Source organism: Lissotriton vulgaris, chromosome 8 (assembly GCF_964263255.1).
Source record: "Lissotriton vulgaris chromosome 8, aLisVul1.2, whole genome shotgun sequence".
Classification (NCBI taxonomy): Eukaryota; Metazoa; Chordata; class Amphibia; order Caudata; family Salamandridae; genus Lissotriton; species Lissotriton vulgaris.
Genome location: NC_141696.1, coordinates 393,719,790 through 393,739,538, shown reverse-complemented (window position 1 = coordinate 393,739,538; position 19,749 = coordinate 393,719,790).

Genomic DNA, 19,749 nt, shown 5'->3' with positions numbered 1-19,749 from the left:
AGGCACAGGCTCAAGACTGATTTGCATATGGCTGGGTTCAAATTGGAACAGCATGGTGAGCAAAAAAACGATGAATTTAGGCCAAGATCTCTGTACTGGGGTGAATGTATGACATTGTTCTGCATTCTGTCCATCAGCTGTTGTTTTTGCATTTGTCCAATGAGGCAAAGCCTCATTATTTGCACTCACCTCTGGTGTACTGACTTGATGGCCTGCCTGTTTGTTTTGACAACTTACTCCTTCTTGTAAAGATTTTTGTATTTTCTTTTCTTTGCTGGTTTCTTTTTAATTCTCCTTTACTTTGCACACTTTTCCCCATTTTGATTATTAAGCTCTTCTTTCCCTTGACTGGAGTGAACTCCTTGCCTTACATTCATTTGTGCTTGACAAGGAGGACTTTGAGTCCGATATTTGAATTATCTTTTAAAAAAAAAATGTTTTAATTGAGCAGAGCATTAGATTCATGAAATACATAGTATACTTAACTTCATTATTAAAACAAGTTTTTCCAAAAATTGAAATGACACCCTCTCCATACATAATAAAAGAAAGAAAAAAAGGCTACGGCTAAAGCAGCTAATCATACACACCTTCACGAATAGACAACGTGCACATTTATCTTAAAACACAGCACCAATGTTGAAAGTTCCTACTGCGTTTAAAGTGCAATACCAATAAAGTGCTAGTGCCTTCTTATCACCTAAAGCCCTCTTAGCTACAACATTTTACAAAAAAAAGGAAAATTATGGCTGTGGCGACTGATAACCTCATTGATTAGAAAAATACAAAATACGTCATTCTATAAAGTGCTAGAACTATGAAAGTGCTAGAAACATTTGAATTATCCATGAGTCAGAATCTTCATGCTTCCACTTGAATAAATGGGGGATCCTTTATCTGCATTGCTTTCATATACCAGACGGGTCCGTTTCCCTAAGGGAAACTTGAGTTTCTACTTGGCCACTTTGATCCAGGTTTGCTCACTACCTGAGATTTATTGTTCTCAACCAAATTTCCTTTCTGGGACTTACGAACTCCCTCATCTGATGTTAGAGTCTTCAGGTAAAGGGAGAACATTGACAATGACTGCTCCTGAACCATAAGTTGTTTCTTTTTTATTTAAGATTGAGAATAGAACGAAGTGCATGCACAACATCAATGCAGAAACAGAGCCCTCTGAGGCTAAGAAATGCTTTCCCCTGTGCCTGTTGTTTGCACAAAAGAGGCGTTACGTTCCATTATGGAAGCATGCTTTAGCAATAATTAGTTTTTAGTCTCTGTAACATCCCTCATAGAATTGACAAATTCCTCATTCAAAAATCCAGGTATCCAATCCTCTAAGGTATGGCATTCATTAAAGAATGGCAGAGAATAGGCGTAATATGCCTATTGGGGCTTTAAGATATTTAGAATCTGTCCTTCTAGAGAAGAAGACCACATTCAATGAACAGGTCCATGGTCCAGTTGAAGCTTGGGCAGGCAAGGGTGTAATGTTCTTTGCAGATTTGGTTAGTTATTTGGGGTAGAATCACCATGGCTCTATGCTCATGACTGGTTCTTCAGTTACCAGATGTCGACAAGGTCTTGTGGACCTTTCTACTGAGAAGTTTCTTTGTTAATATGTTCATATTAGTAAGGGAGCATAACAGATATAGCCAGCACGAATGTCAACATTTTCCCCCACTGGTTGCCCTCCAAAGGGGACCTTTTATAGGGTATATGCCCAACCGCAGATTCAAATCACAATTAGTCCAATTATTATGCCCTGTTCTCTATCTCTTGACAGCCAAGCAGGAATCTGCAAATTTGAGGGCCAGAGTTGAGAGAGCTCAGACTGATATCCCAGCCTGTAACAAGTCACAATCAACCCCTGATGTCCTTCTCTCCACATTAAGACTATTAAGATGAAAGCTTTGTTTTACATTTTGTAAATTATAGCATTAAAGTGTCATAGGGTGGGGGTTGAAAGGAACCAAAAAACACTCAGAAAATGGTCTTTTTAAGGAAGTAATCCTTAACAAAGAAGCAAACTCGGAACCCCAGTATGTACTATGTACATCCCTTATGATGATGGTGATGACGACAAAGACTTATTCACAGTGCTTCTCTGTGTATATTTCGGTATGAAACAGAAAGATAATCTATTCCTATAAACTAAAATAGGCATAAAATCCTCAGAAAATTTTGAATATGAATGAAATTGCACAAGGGATGTGTCTGAGTTTCATGGAGAAATGAATGACCCCTATGTGCCAAATACAAAACCATACCTGAATTTGTCTCCTAATTTGACACAGGAAGTCAAAAACGATATATTAGTGTAAAGCGATATCTGTTGGTGACAATGTGTGAAGTATTTAATCATGCCAGTATGTTATGTTAAAAGCATTTATTAAGCGCGAGTACACCAACGCTTGCTTGGTGCTCAAGTGAGGATAGGGGCCATGGCAAGAGGGAAGCTCAATCAGAGTATGCTTGGGTAAACAGGCAGGTCTTTAGCTGCCTCCTGAATTGGGCAAGAGAGGACAAAGACCTTAGCTCCACAGGAAGGGAATTCCAAAGTTGTGGTGCAAGGACAGAGAACCGAAGTCCGCCATACTTCTTCCGTTTGGCATTTGGAATTTCCAGCAGGTTGAGATGAGATGATCTAAGGTTACGAGAGGGACTGTAACAGTGGATACACGCCGAGATGAAAGCCGGACCATTGCCATCTAGTGCTTTAAAAATAGTACAGCCCATCTTAAAAATGCACCGCTTACTCACTAGGAGCCAACGTAAGCTTTTCATTAGTGGGCTGACATGATGCCATTTAGGCTGATGAAAAATCAGCCTGGCCGCCTGATTCTGAACTAGCTGAAGACGCCGAAGCTGGGATGCTGGAATGCCCACGTACAATGAGTTGGCATAATCCAGACAAGAAATCACTAGAGCAAGAGTGACCAAGATCATGGCTTCCCTGCTCAGAAATCTGCTGATCTTCTTTATTTTACGCAACTGAAAGAATCCAGCAGAGACTACGAGCTGATTTGAGATTTCATAGACAAATCATTGCTAATAATAATCCCCAGACTCTTCGAAGAAATAGCTGGCGTAGGGGGATTACCACTTTTAGGGGGCCAAAAATTTGAGTGCCAAGGGATAGCCAACCCACCTGCGAGGTTTAGCTCAGTTTTCTCCGGATTCAATTTCAGCTGGTTGTTATTCATCCAGTCACTTATAAAAACCATTGTATCTTGGATGTTGGACTCAGATGATGGGGATGAATCAACATTAAACATCAGTTGAAGATCGTCAGTATAGTAAAAAACACTGACATTCCTTTCCCTCAGAGAGTGAATTAGGGGTAGAAGATAAAGATTGAAAAGAAGTGGAGAAAGAGAGGAGCCCTGGGGAACCCCACAGGTAATGTGTCTATTATTAGAAGAAATATTGGCAAGGCGTACCGCTTGTGTCCGATTGCTCAAGAAGGAGGAAAGGCACTTGAGGGCCAGACCCTGGAAACCAGTTTTCCTGACACGGTCGATAAAAATACCATGGTCAATCGTGTCAAAATCCGCCGATAGATCCAGCAGAATCAGGGCCTGAGTAGTACCTAGATCCGCCCCCCCGAGTACATCCATAACAGCGAGGATGACAGACTTGGTCGAGTGTGCAGGTCTAAAACCAGCCTGGCGAGTGTCCAAAACCTGGAAGTGTTCCACTACAGAGCTGAGACAATTAGTTGCATGGGCCTCTAAAACTCTACCCAGATAGGGCAACAGTGAGATGGGCCGATAGTTACTGAGAGCGGACGGGTCGGCGCCCAGTTTTTTCAAGATTTTCCGGGACAATGCCAAGCTCAAGAGAATTATTTAACAATAGCCAGGGAGTATCAGGACTAGTAGTAAATGCTTCTCAAAGCATATGCGGGGGACAGCAATCCAGGGGAGAGCCAGAACTGACCTTTTTTAATGGGTTCAGGAATGTTTCTTCCTAGATCGGAGGGATTCTGTCAAGATGATGAGGACAGAGAACTTTTTTTAGAGCAAGTCGGCCACATGCCACCGAAGAGATAATAGCCTTGATGGTGGCTATCTTCTCTAAAAAATAAGAGTTCAGAGAGTCACATAAAAACTGCGAGGGTACCGGCCTAGGCGTGACTCTATAGATTTGGAAAGTTGGTCAACTATAGAGAAAATCTCTTTAGATTTGTTAGATGCATTAATTATTTTTTGAGAGAAGTAGCTAGCCTTTGTTTGGGTAATCAGATTTTTATATCCTGTCATCAGGGCTAAGAAGAAAACCTTTTTTCTGGAAGTTAGTGGCGATGCCATTGGCATTTTGCTTGTCTAAGTGCTAGTTTCTTTGATTTAAGATCTTCCGAAAACCAACGTTGAGCGTTGTGAGGTCTCATAATCTTGTTTTTTTTTGAGTGGTCGACCCAGTCACTGACTGACTTAAGCCATAGGTTGATATTCTCTGCCTTGATCTGAGGATCTTCTATTGGGGGAGGAGAGGTAGTGTTTAAACATAGTCGAAAGAGGTCCATATCTGCTCTATTCCAATTTCTGTACATTTGATTCTCTATTAATTTGGATTTAGGTGGGAGAGTACATCGAAGAGTGAATCTGGTCAAATAGTGGTCTGACCAGGCACGCAGAGTTATCAAGGGGATGGAAATCTCCAAATTAGAGGTCCACACTTGATCTAGGGTGTGCCCTTTTATGTGGGTGACATCCCTCACATGCGAACAGCAATTCATCCCTACGAGCAGATCGACAAATTCCCTTGAGCTGGAGCTTTCCTGGATATCTCCAGGCCAGTAGTTAAAATCCCCAATTATAATTATCCTGGCGTGGTTGATGACAAAGTGAGATATCATTTTTCCTAACACCTGAGGAAAAGTAGGCATGTTGACTGGTGGTCTATACAAATAAATGATAGCTGAGGGGAGTCAAGTTTTAAAATCAGAAAGTCAGTAGCTGACAAACCAGTAGTTTCTAAGCCTGTAAATTGATGATCCTTATGGATGATTGCAGCAAACCCGCCCCCAACTTTCCCCGAAGACCGATTGGCTTGAAGGATGTAGTAGCCATCCGGAATTGCCGCTAGTATGTCTGGGGCGCAATCATCGGTCAACCATGTTTCGGTTAGAAGGAGAATGCCAGGATTTTCTGTTTGTAGGAGTAGTGAGATTTCCACTTGTTGTTTCTCCAAGGATCGGGTGTTTAAATATTTAGCTGTAAGTCCTGAGGGTTGCTGAACCCAAGGGGGAGGGGAAAGGGGCCGAGGTTGATTCCTGGGGGAAGGATCTAAAATTAGTTCAGGAAAATCATGTCTTTGTATAAAATGTATCACCTGTTCAAGGTTCAATTTTGTAGGCGCGTCGATTTGAGGCTTACCTTGCCACAATTTTAGCTCATTAGTAGAGTATCTGTGAAAATGGACATAAGGGGTGGCCCCTCGCCCTGGCCAGCCTTGGACGGGTGCAGACGGGCTTTCCTTTGGCAGTAATAGATATCCTAAACACAGATAACATCCATACACATCCTGAAAGTTGGAAAGCAATCACAAACAAAGCACACAAATACAACAATAACCTTGTTCAATTCCATTGCCTCTGCTAACCCCATATGGTAGCCCAGTAGATGTCACATGCACAAAATCATTCATGCTAACTCTCAGGACCCTAATGTATAATCGGTACACAGTCAAAATATTGAGTTGTAAATATCGACCTACCAAAATATCGTGTTTGAAATTTCGAAGGTATAGAATATCGATGTCAAGAATATCGTTGGACAGAATATCAACCCTAAGGTAAGTAATATCGAAATTATTTATATCGATGTAAGTAATTTCGAAGTTAGTAATATCGATAGCATATATATCGATGTCACTAATTTCGATGACACTAATATCGATATTTGTATGATTTTTTTGTTTTTTATTATGTATGTGTTATATGTTTTACTTAAGTATTTAAAATAAATAATATTATATGTGTATTAATTTTATATATTAATAACTTTATTTATAAGCAAATTATATGTTTTAGTACCGGAGCGGGTTGTGGGTTTATAGGGGAATAGGGTGGGAAGTAATTTAATTATGTTTAATTAATTATTAATTAGTAGGAAATATAAATTATTTTTAATGAATTGCTAATTAATTTTAATTAATTGGAAATTAATTTTAATTAATTGATTAATTGATACATATGTTCTGTAGCGGGTGGTGGGTTTATAGGGGAATAGGGTGGGAAGTAATTTCATTATGTTTAATTATTTATTAATTAGTAGGAATTATAAATTATTTTTAATTAATTGCTAATTAATTTTAATTAATTGGAAATTAATTTTAATTAATTGATTAATTGATACATATGTTCTGTAGCGGGTGGTGGGTTTATAGGGGAATAGGGTGGGAAGTAATTTCATTATGTTTAATTATTTATTAATTAGTAGGAATTATAAATTAATTTGAATTAATAGGTAATTAATTTTAATTAAGTGGTTATTAATTTTAATTAATTGGTAAATAATGTTAATTAATTCATAAATAGATAAATGTGTTCTGTTGCGGGTAGTGTGTTTATAGGGGAATATGATGGGAAGTAATTTAAATGTAATTAAGTAATAATGTTTTTAAATTAGTTGTTTTGTTAATAATATAATTGATGATTAATTATTAGTTGGTAATTAAATATTATAAAATGGTATTTTTTAATATTTATTTTTGGTTAAATATATTTTGATAATCATGTCTTTAATAATTATGTATAGGTATTGTGTATGGTTTATATTTATTTAACAGTTTATATTTGTATTACTAAAAAAAGCTTTTATTTATAAGTATGTTATTTTAACCCCTACGCTATCCAACACTTTCCCTACTGTTGCAGTCTCTAGAGTTGGAATAGTAATTGTTACCCCTACGCTTTCCAACACTTTCCCTACTGTTGCACTCTCTGGAGTTGGAATAGTAATTGTTACCCCTACGCTATCCAACACTTTCCCTACTGTTGCACTCTCTGGAGTGGGAATAGTAATTTTTACTCCTACGCTATCCAACGCTTTCCCTACTGTTGCACTCTCTGGAGTGGGAATAGTAATTTTTACCCCTACGTTATCGAACGCATTCGCTACTGTTGCACTCTCTGGAGTGGTAATAGTAATTTTTACCCCTACGCTAATCAACGCTTTCCCTACAGTTGCACTCTCTGGAGTGGGAATAGTAATTTTTACCCCTACGCTATCCAAAGCTTTCCCTACTGTTGCACTCTCTGGAGTGGGAATAGTAATTTTTACCTGCACGCTATCTAACGCTTTCCCTGTTGTTGCAATCTCTGGAGTGGGAATAGTAATTGTTACCCCTACGCTATCCAAAGCTTTCCCTACTGTTGCACTCTCTGGAGTGGGAATAGTAATTTTTACCCCTACGCTATCCAAGGCTTTCCCTACTGTTGCACTCTCTGGAGTGGGAATAGTACTTTTTACCCCTACGCTATCCAACGCTTTCCCTACTGTTGCACTCTCTGGAGTGGGAATAGTATTTTTTACTCCTACGCTATCCAACGCTTTCCCTACTGTTGCACTCTCTGGAGTGGGAATAGTAATTTTTACTCCTACGCTATCCAACACTTTCCCTACTGTTGCACTCGCTGGAGTGGGAATAGTAATTTTTACCCCTACACTATCCAATGCTTTCCCTACTGTTGCACTCTCTGGAGTGGGAATAGTAAATATTACCCTTACGCTATCCAACGTTTTAAATAATTAATGTTATAAATATTAAAAGAATATTTAATTATTTATATTTTTTACATTTTATTTATGTTATTGTTTTATGTTTGTAAATGTATTAGTAAATTAGAATATATTATATTTTTTTATAAATTAGTAAAATAATTATTACTACTTATTTTTCACTACATATATATTATATATTTACTGTATATATTTAATTAATGTATTATTATTAACCCCTTCACTGCGGCGGCTGTTCCGCCGCAGTGCTAGGGGGGAGGGGCGGCCGCATGCTGGTGACGGAACCGCTCCGTCACCAGCCTCAGTTGAGCTGTACTCATGACGGAGCGGTTCCGTCATGGCCCGCCCCGCTCAATGGAACGTCCAGCGCAAGCGCGGAATTCGCGCTGTGCAGGCGTTCCGAGCGGGCCATGACGGAGCTGCTCCGTCATCAGCACAGCGCACCTGCAGCTGATGACGGAGCGGTTCCGTCATCATCATCCAAGGTGTTAAATATGTATTATTTATTAATTTTAAACATTATTAGATACTTTTAACTATGTACATTTTATTTATTAGTGTTATTTACTTTATTTGACATTTATATTTTTAAAAAAAAACAATATTTTTAACATCGATATTTTTAACATCTATATTATTTTTTCGATATTTTTGTACTTACCATGTTGTAGATAGGATGTCGATATTCTTGCCCTCATATTTTTGACTCGATAGTCCTGTAGGTTGATATTTTGTAGGTCGATATTTTGTCAGTGATCCTGTATAATCTTCAAAGAAGTTTTGTTAACGTTCTGTAATAAATCAATCAATAATCTCTTCTTACACATTCCAGTTGTAAGTTACCATCCAGTTTTAAAAGTTACTAATAGCTCATAATAACACACATAGACTGCATTGCTATTTTCAACACTCGAATAAGTAAAAAGAAATACAAATAATCAAAATCCCTGCATAACAAAGAATTTGTAATCAGATTTGTTTTCCGTTGCTCTCAAGTAATTGAATTAAAGTGTTAATAAAATATTTTAGTAATTTATTAACAATTAAGGATTCAGTGTATAGTAGGATGTCTCACACTTCTCTTGCTGCATGAGTATTATCCCTGCAGGGTGTGATGATTGCCATGACATTTGGGGGCCGATTATGATCGCGGACGGACTTGCGTCCGTCCGCGATCACTGAGGAGGAGGGGACGTCCGCATGGGCTGCGGAGTCCCCTCCTGTGCGATTAGGATGTGACCCCCACCCTGGAGGTCACATCCTCTATTTTTAACATTGCTGCGGGTGCGGCTTCAAGCTGCACCCGCGGCAATGTTAAAAATGCAGTCATTGCATGTGCACGCAGAAAGAGGCAGGCACCGCGCGGTGCCTTCCGCTTTCTGCATGCACATGCAGGGGGGTACCATAGGTACCCCCCATGTGCACCCCCCACACCCCCTCCACCTAGGGGGCCCGCAACGGGCCCCGCAGTGAAGTTCCGTATGCTTTTCCACGGCGGAAAACCGCTGCGGAAAAGCATAATTAAAAGCCCATCCTAATATGGCGGACGGTGTCTGAGAGACACCGTCACCATATTAGAGCTTTTCAGCCGCGGTTGTAATCCGACCGCGGCGGAAAAGCTGCGGACAGAAACCAGGACCCACCAGCCATCCTAATGTGGCGGTGGGTCTTTGGTCAGTCCGCTGCGGTTTTTCCGCATCCTCTGGGCCGCCAGTGGCTTCCGCCGCCCCCAAGGATGCGGAAAAACCGCAATCCTAATGAGCCCCTTAGTTGGGCGTGGTTTGTTTGCTGAACTTGATTTCTACTTTTGTCAAGATTCCTCCCAAATCCGGGATTTATCCCTAGCTGTCATGAAGCTCCAAAAGGGGTAAGATTTGTCTGGTTACCAGGCATATCACTTTCTTTTTAAGCAGGTATTTCCTGTACCTTCCTTTCGGATTTTCTTATGTGAATGTCCTAGTGCTTTCATTCAGAGGTGTGCAAACATTTCACGACCTGGACAAAACTTGCTCATGCTATGATATTGTGTAAAGTGAAAATGAGCTGAAAACAATAATTTCTTTATAACATCTGCACATTTTTTCAAGTGAAATAAACGTGCTATATGGTACCATGGATGATGTGGGCTTGTGGCTGAGTGAATGGAAGCTTGTTCTACAAATCTATCTGTATAAACGTATCCCAGGGTTGCTCCAATCTGTTGGATTCATTGATTTGGAGTGATGTAGTATGGATCAGTTACAGATGTCCCTTCACAAATGTTTCATTGGGTCTGGTATGTGGTACTGCTTTACTACTGCTGAAATTTGCATTTCCCTCAATGGTGTTATTGTGTGCCGGTGTGAAATAATAATACATCATTTGTTGAAACCCATTTTGGTTATACATGTATTAAAAAGTGGTTAAAGTAAGGACTTTGCACCTCAATCTGTTCTTGAAAGCATTTGCCTGCTTGGCACACTATTTACTGTTGTGCCTAGATCAGAGAAAAAGAAAATGTTGAAGGCGGGATGTGAGAATAGAGCTAAGTGAACCAGTCGGAGAGAGTAGCTGGTGGTTGATGATTAAGTAAATCTTGAAGCAAAACACATGGGAATTGAGTGGCAAAGCTATTTCGTGAGTAGTGGTGCCATATTCCTACCTTAATCGTGAATTATGCCTGAATTTCCAGGCCTGGTTCACAAACATTTTTTAGTCGTACTTCTCTACTTTCTCAGTATCCAGCTGAGTGGACTAGTGCATTCACTGCAGCGATATGTGCTATACACCCTCACTGCTGGTTCTGATCACTACAATTATACTCACCCTTATAAACATGGGGGCAAATTTACTAATATTTCTTGCAATGTAGTGGAGGAAGTGATTTTACTGTGTTGCATTGCTTGAAAGGGTGAGGGCAAAATTGCACCCTTTTATAAAGATATGGTACAGTTATGTTCTCTCTTATCCCTGGAACGCTTGTGGCTTCCTAGTGTCGACATAAACACCCCGGTGTCATGTCGCAAGGGTGCTTGTACTGTGGTCAAGATAATTTTTGTGCAGGAATAAATACCTTCTGGGCCACAAACTATCCTTTAAGGCTATTGCCTCTTCGCATATGTGTTGCAGGATGCAGTACACGGGCAAAGAGAAAAAATTGAGGAGAAATGAAGCTATTTCTACTCGTTGTACCAGCCTCAGAAAGGCAGACCATTATGGCACAAGCTCATGTTTACAAGTCTTTGTAAATATAGGTAGGCATCAAAATACATTGGTGGAAGCACAGGAATACCATCATCATCCATGCAGTGCTTACTTGGTGCAAGGCATTATTTTTGTAAATCCCAAAATAGATTGTGCGTCAGGGCCCATATACTGCAACTGCACTAAAAAAGTAATACAACGCCTACACAAAATCTGTGTAAACCTGGCTCTGGGTGAAAAATGTCCACATTGTACAAAATGTGGAACACAGAAAAACAAATACAGAAAAAAGGGCATTAAAAGGATAAGGCTTAATTTTAGCGAGGGGTATGCATTTGGTACTACGTATCATAATTAATGGTAATGAAAGCTTTTGAACGTTCTGCAATAACAGTCTCCATTAAGACTCAGTTTCAAGGAACCTTGTTAGGTATTTAGCTTTCAGGACAATATTGTGAGTAATTAAGTTAATTAATTTTTCAAGGATATTACCGAGCCCTTGCTGCGTCTGTCAGTTCCCTACCAATGACTAAAGGCAGACTCTGAGCTATTCATTATTTTAATATCAACGATTACCCTGCAATTTAGGCATTCTACCCAGCAATGAATGTCAGCAAGAGAAGCCGATTACCAGCTCTCGTGAGGTGACTTAAAATATGTGATCTAATCGTAATGCTTCACAGAATGAGCAGAGGGGAGTATACCTTTTCAATAATGTCACAATTAGAGAACATTAGGGTGTGTTCAAAGAAGGTATTGCAAAGTTAAAGTTATTCATGTTGCTTAAAATTAGGAAACCGGTGAGAGAGGGTGACTGTGCCAATATTTCTGTGTAATAACCCTACTATTTGATATCAGTATGATGTGTGAACCCAATTTGTTTTGATTAATAATTAACTCCTTGCATGCTCGTGACGGAACTGCTCTGTCCCGAGCATCGGTTGAGCTGTGCTCATGACAGAGCGGTTCCGTCATGGCCCGCTCGGCGTGCCTGCGCGCCGCGAATTCCACACCTGCGCTGGACGCTCCATTGAGCGGGCGGGGCCATGACAGAACCGCTCCGTCATGAGTACAGCTCAACAGAGGCTCGTGACGGAGCGGTTCCGTCACAAGCATGTGAGCGCCGCTGGGCCCCCCCTCCCCCCTAGCGCTGCTCCAGAATTGCCGCCGCAGCAAAGGGGTTAAAAGAATACAAAAAAAAATTAGGAAACCGATCATTTCAAATGATTGCACACTGAGTGCAGATGTATCATTCAGTTGTGTCGCCCTTGCGCAACGCAATGGGGTGCAGAAGAGTTGCAACTACAAAGTCAGATTTATTAAGCCCAGAAAGGTCACCTTCATGGCCTTGCGTCGATTGATTAATCTAGAGTGATGCAACTCAGTTGCATTTCTCTGCCCAAGGAGGTTTTCCATGGATAGAGCATGGGTGTTCTCACGCATCCACACATGGATTTTGGGACATTCCCAGACTTATCATTACTGGTAGACAGGGGAATTCATCAAATGGAATGCCTCCCCAAGTGAGAAGTAACAAAGACAAACATCTTTATACTCCTTGGGGCATATTACCAAGGGGGTTTATCTCCGCTTTTTTGGCTTTAAAAGCTAAGAAAGCGGAGATAAAATAATCTCCCTATTACCTAGCTGTCGCTAACACCAGTTAGCGACAGCTAGTAGGAGATAGCGACCATCTTGGGTCCCACTTTGCATGTCAGTAATAATTATCACTAATGACATGCAAAGTGGGCGTGCCAAGATGTTAGCGACTGGAAACAGTTGCTAACATCGCTATCTCCTATTACCAACTTTTGGAGATATTCGCGCTAAGCGCGAATATCTCCAAAAGCTAACACCTGCCCTGAGCAGTTCTTAGCCATGTTATCCAATGGGAGGTGGATAACATGGCTAAGAGCATTAGCTCGGTAATGCATGAATATCGCTGACTTTTCAGCGATATTCATGCATTGCGGCGATTTTTATCGCATTTGCGATAAACCTTGGTAATACCAAGGTTTACTTGTGGTAAAAATCGCCGCAGCTCAGCGGTAAAATTTTGTCTCTAACCAAGCAATAGCGATAATTATCGCTATTGCTTGGTAATATGCCCCCTTGTTTCTTACTCTGTGTGTTCTGCATACTGCAGCACACATAGAAAGAGGAAAATGCCTCAGAGGATTGTTTTTGTGCATGAAAGTACCCCCTCTTACACAAAAACAATCCTTTCTGCAACACAGGCAACCTTGTACTGCAGCGCAAGGGTGCCTGCATTGGCGCTGAGTCAACAGTTGTAATGTTAAATACTGCGTATTTCTGCCCTTTCTCGCAGCGCAGCAAGGTGGCTTTCTGCGCTGCGTGAAAGCTTGATAAATCTGCCCAGAGTATTTGCAAAATCAAATTTGTTTTTTTTGTTTTAATCTATTCTGAAATACATGTAGCTGGAGCCTCCTTTCGGAGGCATGAGATCAAAAACACTACCCCGGTAATTAACCTTTGATCAACACGTTTTCCGAAATGATCTTCGTTTGTTAAACAAATCTAAAATATTCATGAATTTATGTAAATTTTAAGAGATGTGCTCTTTTCCCTACAAATGCAGGCGTTTGATAATTTTACGGATGTGTTGTTCTGTATGTGGTTCACTTTACCAAGGCTGGGACAAATCCTGCCATTTTAATATCAAATGTACACATATAAAATGTGCTGCCCATATTGTGTCCTTCAGTGAATTTGTCGTGGTTTGTGAGTACATTAAAATAAATATATTGAAGCACAGTTGTCACTATAGGGAATTATTAATAAAATAGCTTGGTAAATACGGATGTCTGTCTTTACACTCCTGTGGTTTATTACTAAATGTGGTGCATCCCTACTCGCCCCCACCCAGCGCCTTTCCAAGGCAGGTCATTAGTAGACTGAGCTATCTGAGCACACACTATTACATTATGCAAATAGAAAGTAGGGCAGGTGGTATCCAAACCCATTTCTTCCAAAATGAAATTATAATCCTATTATGATGTTCTTGTACGCATCCATTTATTTTTAATTTTTAACAACATTGCCTGCAATAATCTTGAATTAGCTGATGAGTGCAGCTGCAGACATTTCTTCTCAGAAATGTCAACTTTTACATATACATGTGGGCCGGATTTCGCTGGCGTGTATCATACGAGAAAAGAAAGATTCCTAATGCAACTTGACAAGATGCAATGCAGTTGTCACCCTGAATCAATGATTTATGAAACTGGCATTTTTAATCAGCTTCTGTAGCTAAAAAGTGCAAGGCTTGAGCAGAAGCACGTGCCACACAGTTCACCGTGCACTTGCTGATTCATGTATGCCAAGCCGGTCTGTCATGATTAATGCCCAAAGCATGCATTTTGCATTAATCCTGTCTTGCAAAATTTAATGGACCAAGATAGAGAATCAAATGAATACACGCAAGTGTACCATACCTCTAGAGAGCACTCGCTGATGGCTGGAGAACTCATGCGCGAGGGTGTGCTTGGGATGCCTTTGAGATCATTATGGGATGCTGACATTATTTCCTGCTGATATTTCCGAAACTGAATGATGCACTATTATTAAATCAAACTAGAAAAGCTTTGCAATGGGTTTATGGTTTATATTTCATGTGTATGATTTATATTTGTCAGGTGGAATATGAATACCGTCAACTATCTTCCTCAAACAAGATTTTGCCACTTATTCTTATTTTTATGGATGAGACAATTCATCAATTAAGACATATTTGCTCCATTTCGCATCGTTTTTTTTCATTAGTTCATTATGAACTTGAATCACATCAAACTACTTTTTGGTATTTTTTCAGGGCAGTGAAAAAAAACGCATGATGGAGCACATTTTCAAAAAAAATACACCAACGTAGCGGAGCACACAAAGAGGCTACACTGTGTTGTGTGACCAGGAGGGAGCACGGAGCGCCATATCTGCAGAGATATGGGGGCATATTACCAAGCAATAGCGATAATTATCGCTATTGCTTGGTTAGCAATAGCGATAATTATCGCTATTGCTTGGTTAGCGTGAAAAATTTACCGCTGAGCTGCGGCGATGTTTACCGCAAATAAACCTTGGTATTACCAAGGTTTATCGCAAATGCGATAAAAATCGCCACAATGCATGAATATCGCTGAAAAGTCAGCGATATTCATGCATTACCGAGCTAATGTTCTTAGCCATGTTATCCACCTCCCATTGGATAACATGGCTAAGAACTGCTCAGGGCAAGTGTTAGCTTTTGGAGATATTCGCGCTTAGCGTGAATATCTCCAAAAGTTGGTAATAGGAGATATCGATGTGAGCGACTGTTTTCAGTCGCTAACATCTTGGCACGCCCACTTTGCATGTCATTAGTGATAAATATCACTTACATGCAAAGTGGGGCCCAAGATGGTCGCTATCTCCTACTAGCTGTCGCTAACTGGTGTTAGCGACAGCTAGGTAATAGGGAGATAATTTTATCTCCGCTTTCTTGGCTTTTAAAGCCAAAAAAGCGGAGATAAACCCCCTTGATAATATGCCCCATGGTTCTCTCCTCCCCTCTCTCTGGCACTGATTTTAGCCGCCGAGCGCCACACACACACACCTTAGCACCATAGCGCTAGAGTGTGTGTATAAGTCTAGCATAGGTTTTGTACAGGCAGGGTACCCTGCCTGTACAAAATGCCATGCCTAGACAAGTTTTATAGCTTTTCCCACTTTGCATGTGTGTTGTACAGTGCAGCAACAATGCAAAGTGGGAAAAGAAAGGAGAAATAAAAGCATTTCTCCTGTTAGCACCTCCTTTGAAGTGGTGTTACCCTTTGAGGCTAGACCCTGTCTACAGTTCTTTATAGATAGGGTTTTGCGTCAAAAGGCATGGGTGGTTGCATGGGAACGCCCATGTACCACCCATGTAAGGCCCCTTTGGCGCTAAGTCACGCCTACCAGTGCTTTGCGCTGCTTTGTGCTACTTTTAGGGTACTTTCCAGCACAAAACAATTTTTGTACTGGAAAGTAAATTCCCCCAAAAACATTTAGTGCTGGTTAGCAGCACTTTTGTGACGCTAACTTCATCGCAAAATGTTTGAAAATCAAGCCTGATATTTCTAGTGTTAGGAGCGCGATTCCAGTTTTCGGCCTGCTTGTACTGCTCTACAAGGATATTAGAATTATAACTAGTAGATGTCACTTAGAATGTGACGGAGGTATGTTCTGAAGTTATTAGTGTGCCTTTGTCTGCCTGCTGTAAGGTTGGTGGTTTCAGAGAAGCGTTTCAAACTGCATTAAGTATATTTGGAACACACCTGCTGTGTCTGGAGTCGTACACCACAACACTTTCGTTTTGGGATGAGCAGAAATCCAAACATGGCCTGTACCTGGAGTTATCAGTTCAAGGGCCTGGTTTCAAGTAGCAAGAACTAGTAGGACCATAAAAACGCATGCAGAATGTATGTTACCATGCAGTAACACTTCACCAGTACATGGTAACTACGATTGAACCCCATGAAGTGGTGAATTGTCACGTGGAACTGGATTTTTCCAGTTGTGAAACCACAGAGAATTCCTGATTCTTTAGTGTTTAAACATCAACAAAAAGAGAGGTAGGGAGAAGGCAACACTCTTATTCCCCACTAGTCATCATAAACAACAAAGAAAGAGTGTCCATAGTTTGTCAAGAGAAACAAAGACTAGAGCACAAAGGAAAACAACACCTGTTTGGTGTGTTTAGAAAGCCCTCACTCACTGACCTGGCCGGTGACATGCTTCATCATTGGGCCCCACTGGGAGTGGCCGAGTTCCACCCCAGAGTGCTTGAACGCCAGATTTACTGCGGAGCGGGTAATGTGAAGTCGTGAGTGCTAAGTGATTGTGTTGGTGATTAGAGAAAGTGTTAGTGGTGGGTTTAAAAATGATTTAATTGTATCAAAAAATGTTTTATTATCTGATCAATAAGACATATTAAAATAAGTGTTGGAAATTGAATGGCCTGTTTCCACTAAGTTTAAGTGATGGTCAACATGTTTCTGCCAATGTCGGTGTTAATTTACCTGGCATTCGTCAGGACCTATATTGGACTAAACCCCAGTGGTATGAGCACGCTAAGGCCCACCCTACCTAGGGACGTGAAAGTAAAAGTAAATTTAAAAAAGTGCAAAAGAGGAGTGAACACAAAGATTCCCTTTTGGTTGTCACAATTCTGATTTTAGAGGGTGAAATTCCTTCCTGGTAAAATTGGTTCCCATGATAAAACAAATGGGAAAACTGGGTGAGGGAACACCAACCAACTCGTGATCATGTAGAGTAGTATCCCATACTATAATTCTATTCCATCTGACTCATAATTAGGGCCAAACTGGAGGTGAGCCCATGTGTGAAATTACAACATAAGACTTCCCAAATAATCTTGAAATGAGGACATAGAGGTGTAATACAAAAAAACGAAAGGCTATGTGAGCACTCACAAAAGCCAAATTATTTTCCCATTGCTTTGTAAACTGCATTCATTATATCTGGATTATAATTGTAGCATTTACATTTTGTTTTTTTTCTGCACCATGACTTTATGTAAGGTAAACGTGGCACATAATACACAAGACAATTTACATATTGAAAACAATTTCCATCAGATTTTGAACCAGGTTCTTGGTTTCATTTACTTGCTTTTATTTATTATTTTATTTATGTACCTCCTGTTTCAATGCAAGAGCTTTTTGATAGGTATGTATAGTTTAAAAGTATGACCGTGCCACGGGACATTATTGTTTCTTTTAGCCATGTCCCTCAGGGCCTGCTGTGGCTTCATCAGCATTTGGAGAGGCCATAGAGAGTGAGGAAAGTAAGGCATATGAAGGCTGAGCACAGCTTCCATACCTTTCCCCATATGGCACCAATTTACCTTTGTACGTACAGAAGAAGCCAGGAGCGAGGTTGTGCAGGCTAGTCTGGTAAAATGTTTGGCAGACAAACTAGGGGTCATATTTAAATATAAAATTCTCTTAGCAAGTACAATCGTCTCAGTCCGTGGGGTATATAAAGTCCTTCTCAGCAGGCTAATCTGTATTGCAAAATCGTTGATTATGAAAGGGAAGACATGCTCATCCAAAAACAGGCCTATGAAAAAGTACTCTAACTCCTGAGGGCCATTCAGGCATGATGTCTATTTCTCATGGTGCCCTCTGGGAGATATATATATAAGTCTGTATGTATAGCTTTACAGAGGTCATACAAAAATCTAGACTTCAGCTTTGAGTTGATGAGGATGAGCCCGAGAACTCAGACTGATCCAATGCTCACATTGGCAGCGATGGTCCAGTGCATCAGGGATAGGCTGATGGTTCCCTTTGATGATCCTTACTCAATGAATGAGGTATTTTTTTGGGCCTTCTCCTCCACCCCCTCCATTATTCTTATGGGCTCATTGAAGTGAACAATCTTTGCAATTTGGAAAACAACAAGGAAAAGACTTTCATGAGTGGACTCATGATCAGAGAGAGCCCCAAATGAATACATTCTGAGCATCCACCATTACTTCTCTATCACAGCCAGCCAAATCCTGACTATGCTGAGTTAAATTTGGTTCCAGTGGGAGAAAGTTTAAAGCTTTTTCTAGACCCTTGGAGAGAATATTTAATGAAACAGTGGGTATTACAGGTTATTATAGCCGTTTATTAGCTATAGCTCAAGTCTCATCCTCCAAAACCATGATTTTGCTGCACAACTCTACCTTAGGAACTCTATAAGTAAGAAAAGCATTATTGCAAGCATTCAACAAGTTATTCTAAAAAAATGCAATAATGAAGGTTCCCCATGAAAAGAGAAAATATGGGGCTTTTTGATCCTGTTTTTAGTTTTAAAAAAAACCTTTGAAATAGTTGTGCCATATCTATGGGTCTGATTACAATCTTGGCAGACAGGGTTACTCTATCACAAATGTGACGGATATCCAATATGCCCTATTAGAATTATTAGAATTTGATTATATCCTATGGAACTTGTAATATGTCCGAAGGGATATCCATCATGTTTGTGAGGGAGCATATCATCTGTGTATCATGCGTTCTCTACCATTCTCTACCATTAGAGAACGTCCCTCTGGGCACTGCTGTGTGTGAATCACAATGGCATAATTCAGACTTTAAATTGAAGTCTCAAACAATAATTGAGTAAATGTGAACTCAAGTTGAATCCAATCTTTATTCATGCCATAAAGATGTATGAGTTTCTTTTCAACAGGGGAATATCATCCTGACAAAGTATCAAACAATCTTTATCAATAATCAGGCTCAAGGTTGGCCCTTCATCAGGGGTAATCTAAACATGAAAAAATAATGTAACGTTAATTCGGTGGGGGATCACATCCTGTGAACATCTCTCTGATCGTATACTATTTACAAGCTTCAACAAAATGCAAATATGCAGGGCTGTATTAACGTTATTAACCAGTTGACTCTGGTAGTGCAAAAACGTGACGTGATTCATGCCAAAGTTCAAAGCGGAGTGCGGTTTGTTTGAAAGAATGTGCGTCGCAATATTTAAAACAGGTGACACATGTTTCCAATGTGCGGGTGTCAACATCTAACACACGTTGCTTGAATAATGTGCGTCACAGAGGCGGGAGGTAACTCAGAGGTTCCCAAAACCAAATTAAAAGACAGAGGCTACCCTAGAAAACTAATATCTCACTCATTTAAGAGAGACCGTTTTTATAACAGAGTGGCAATATTCAAGGGCAAAAAGAAAAAAGAGATGACCAAGTTGGTGTTTGTGAGTCAATTCTATGAAATCAGCAATAAGATAAAAAATTTGAAGAATA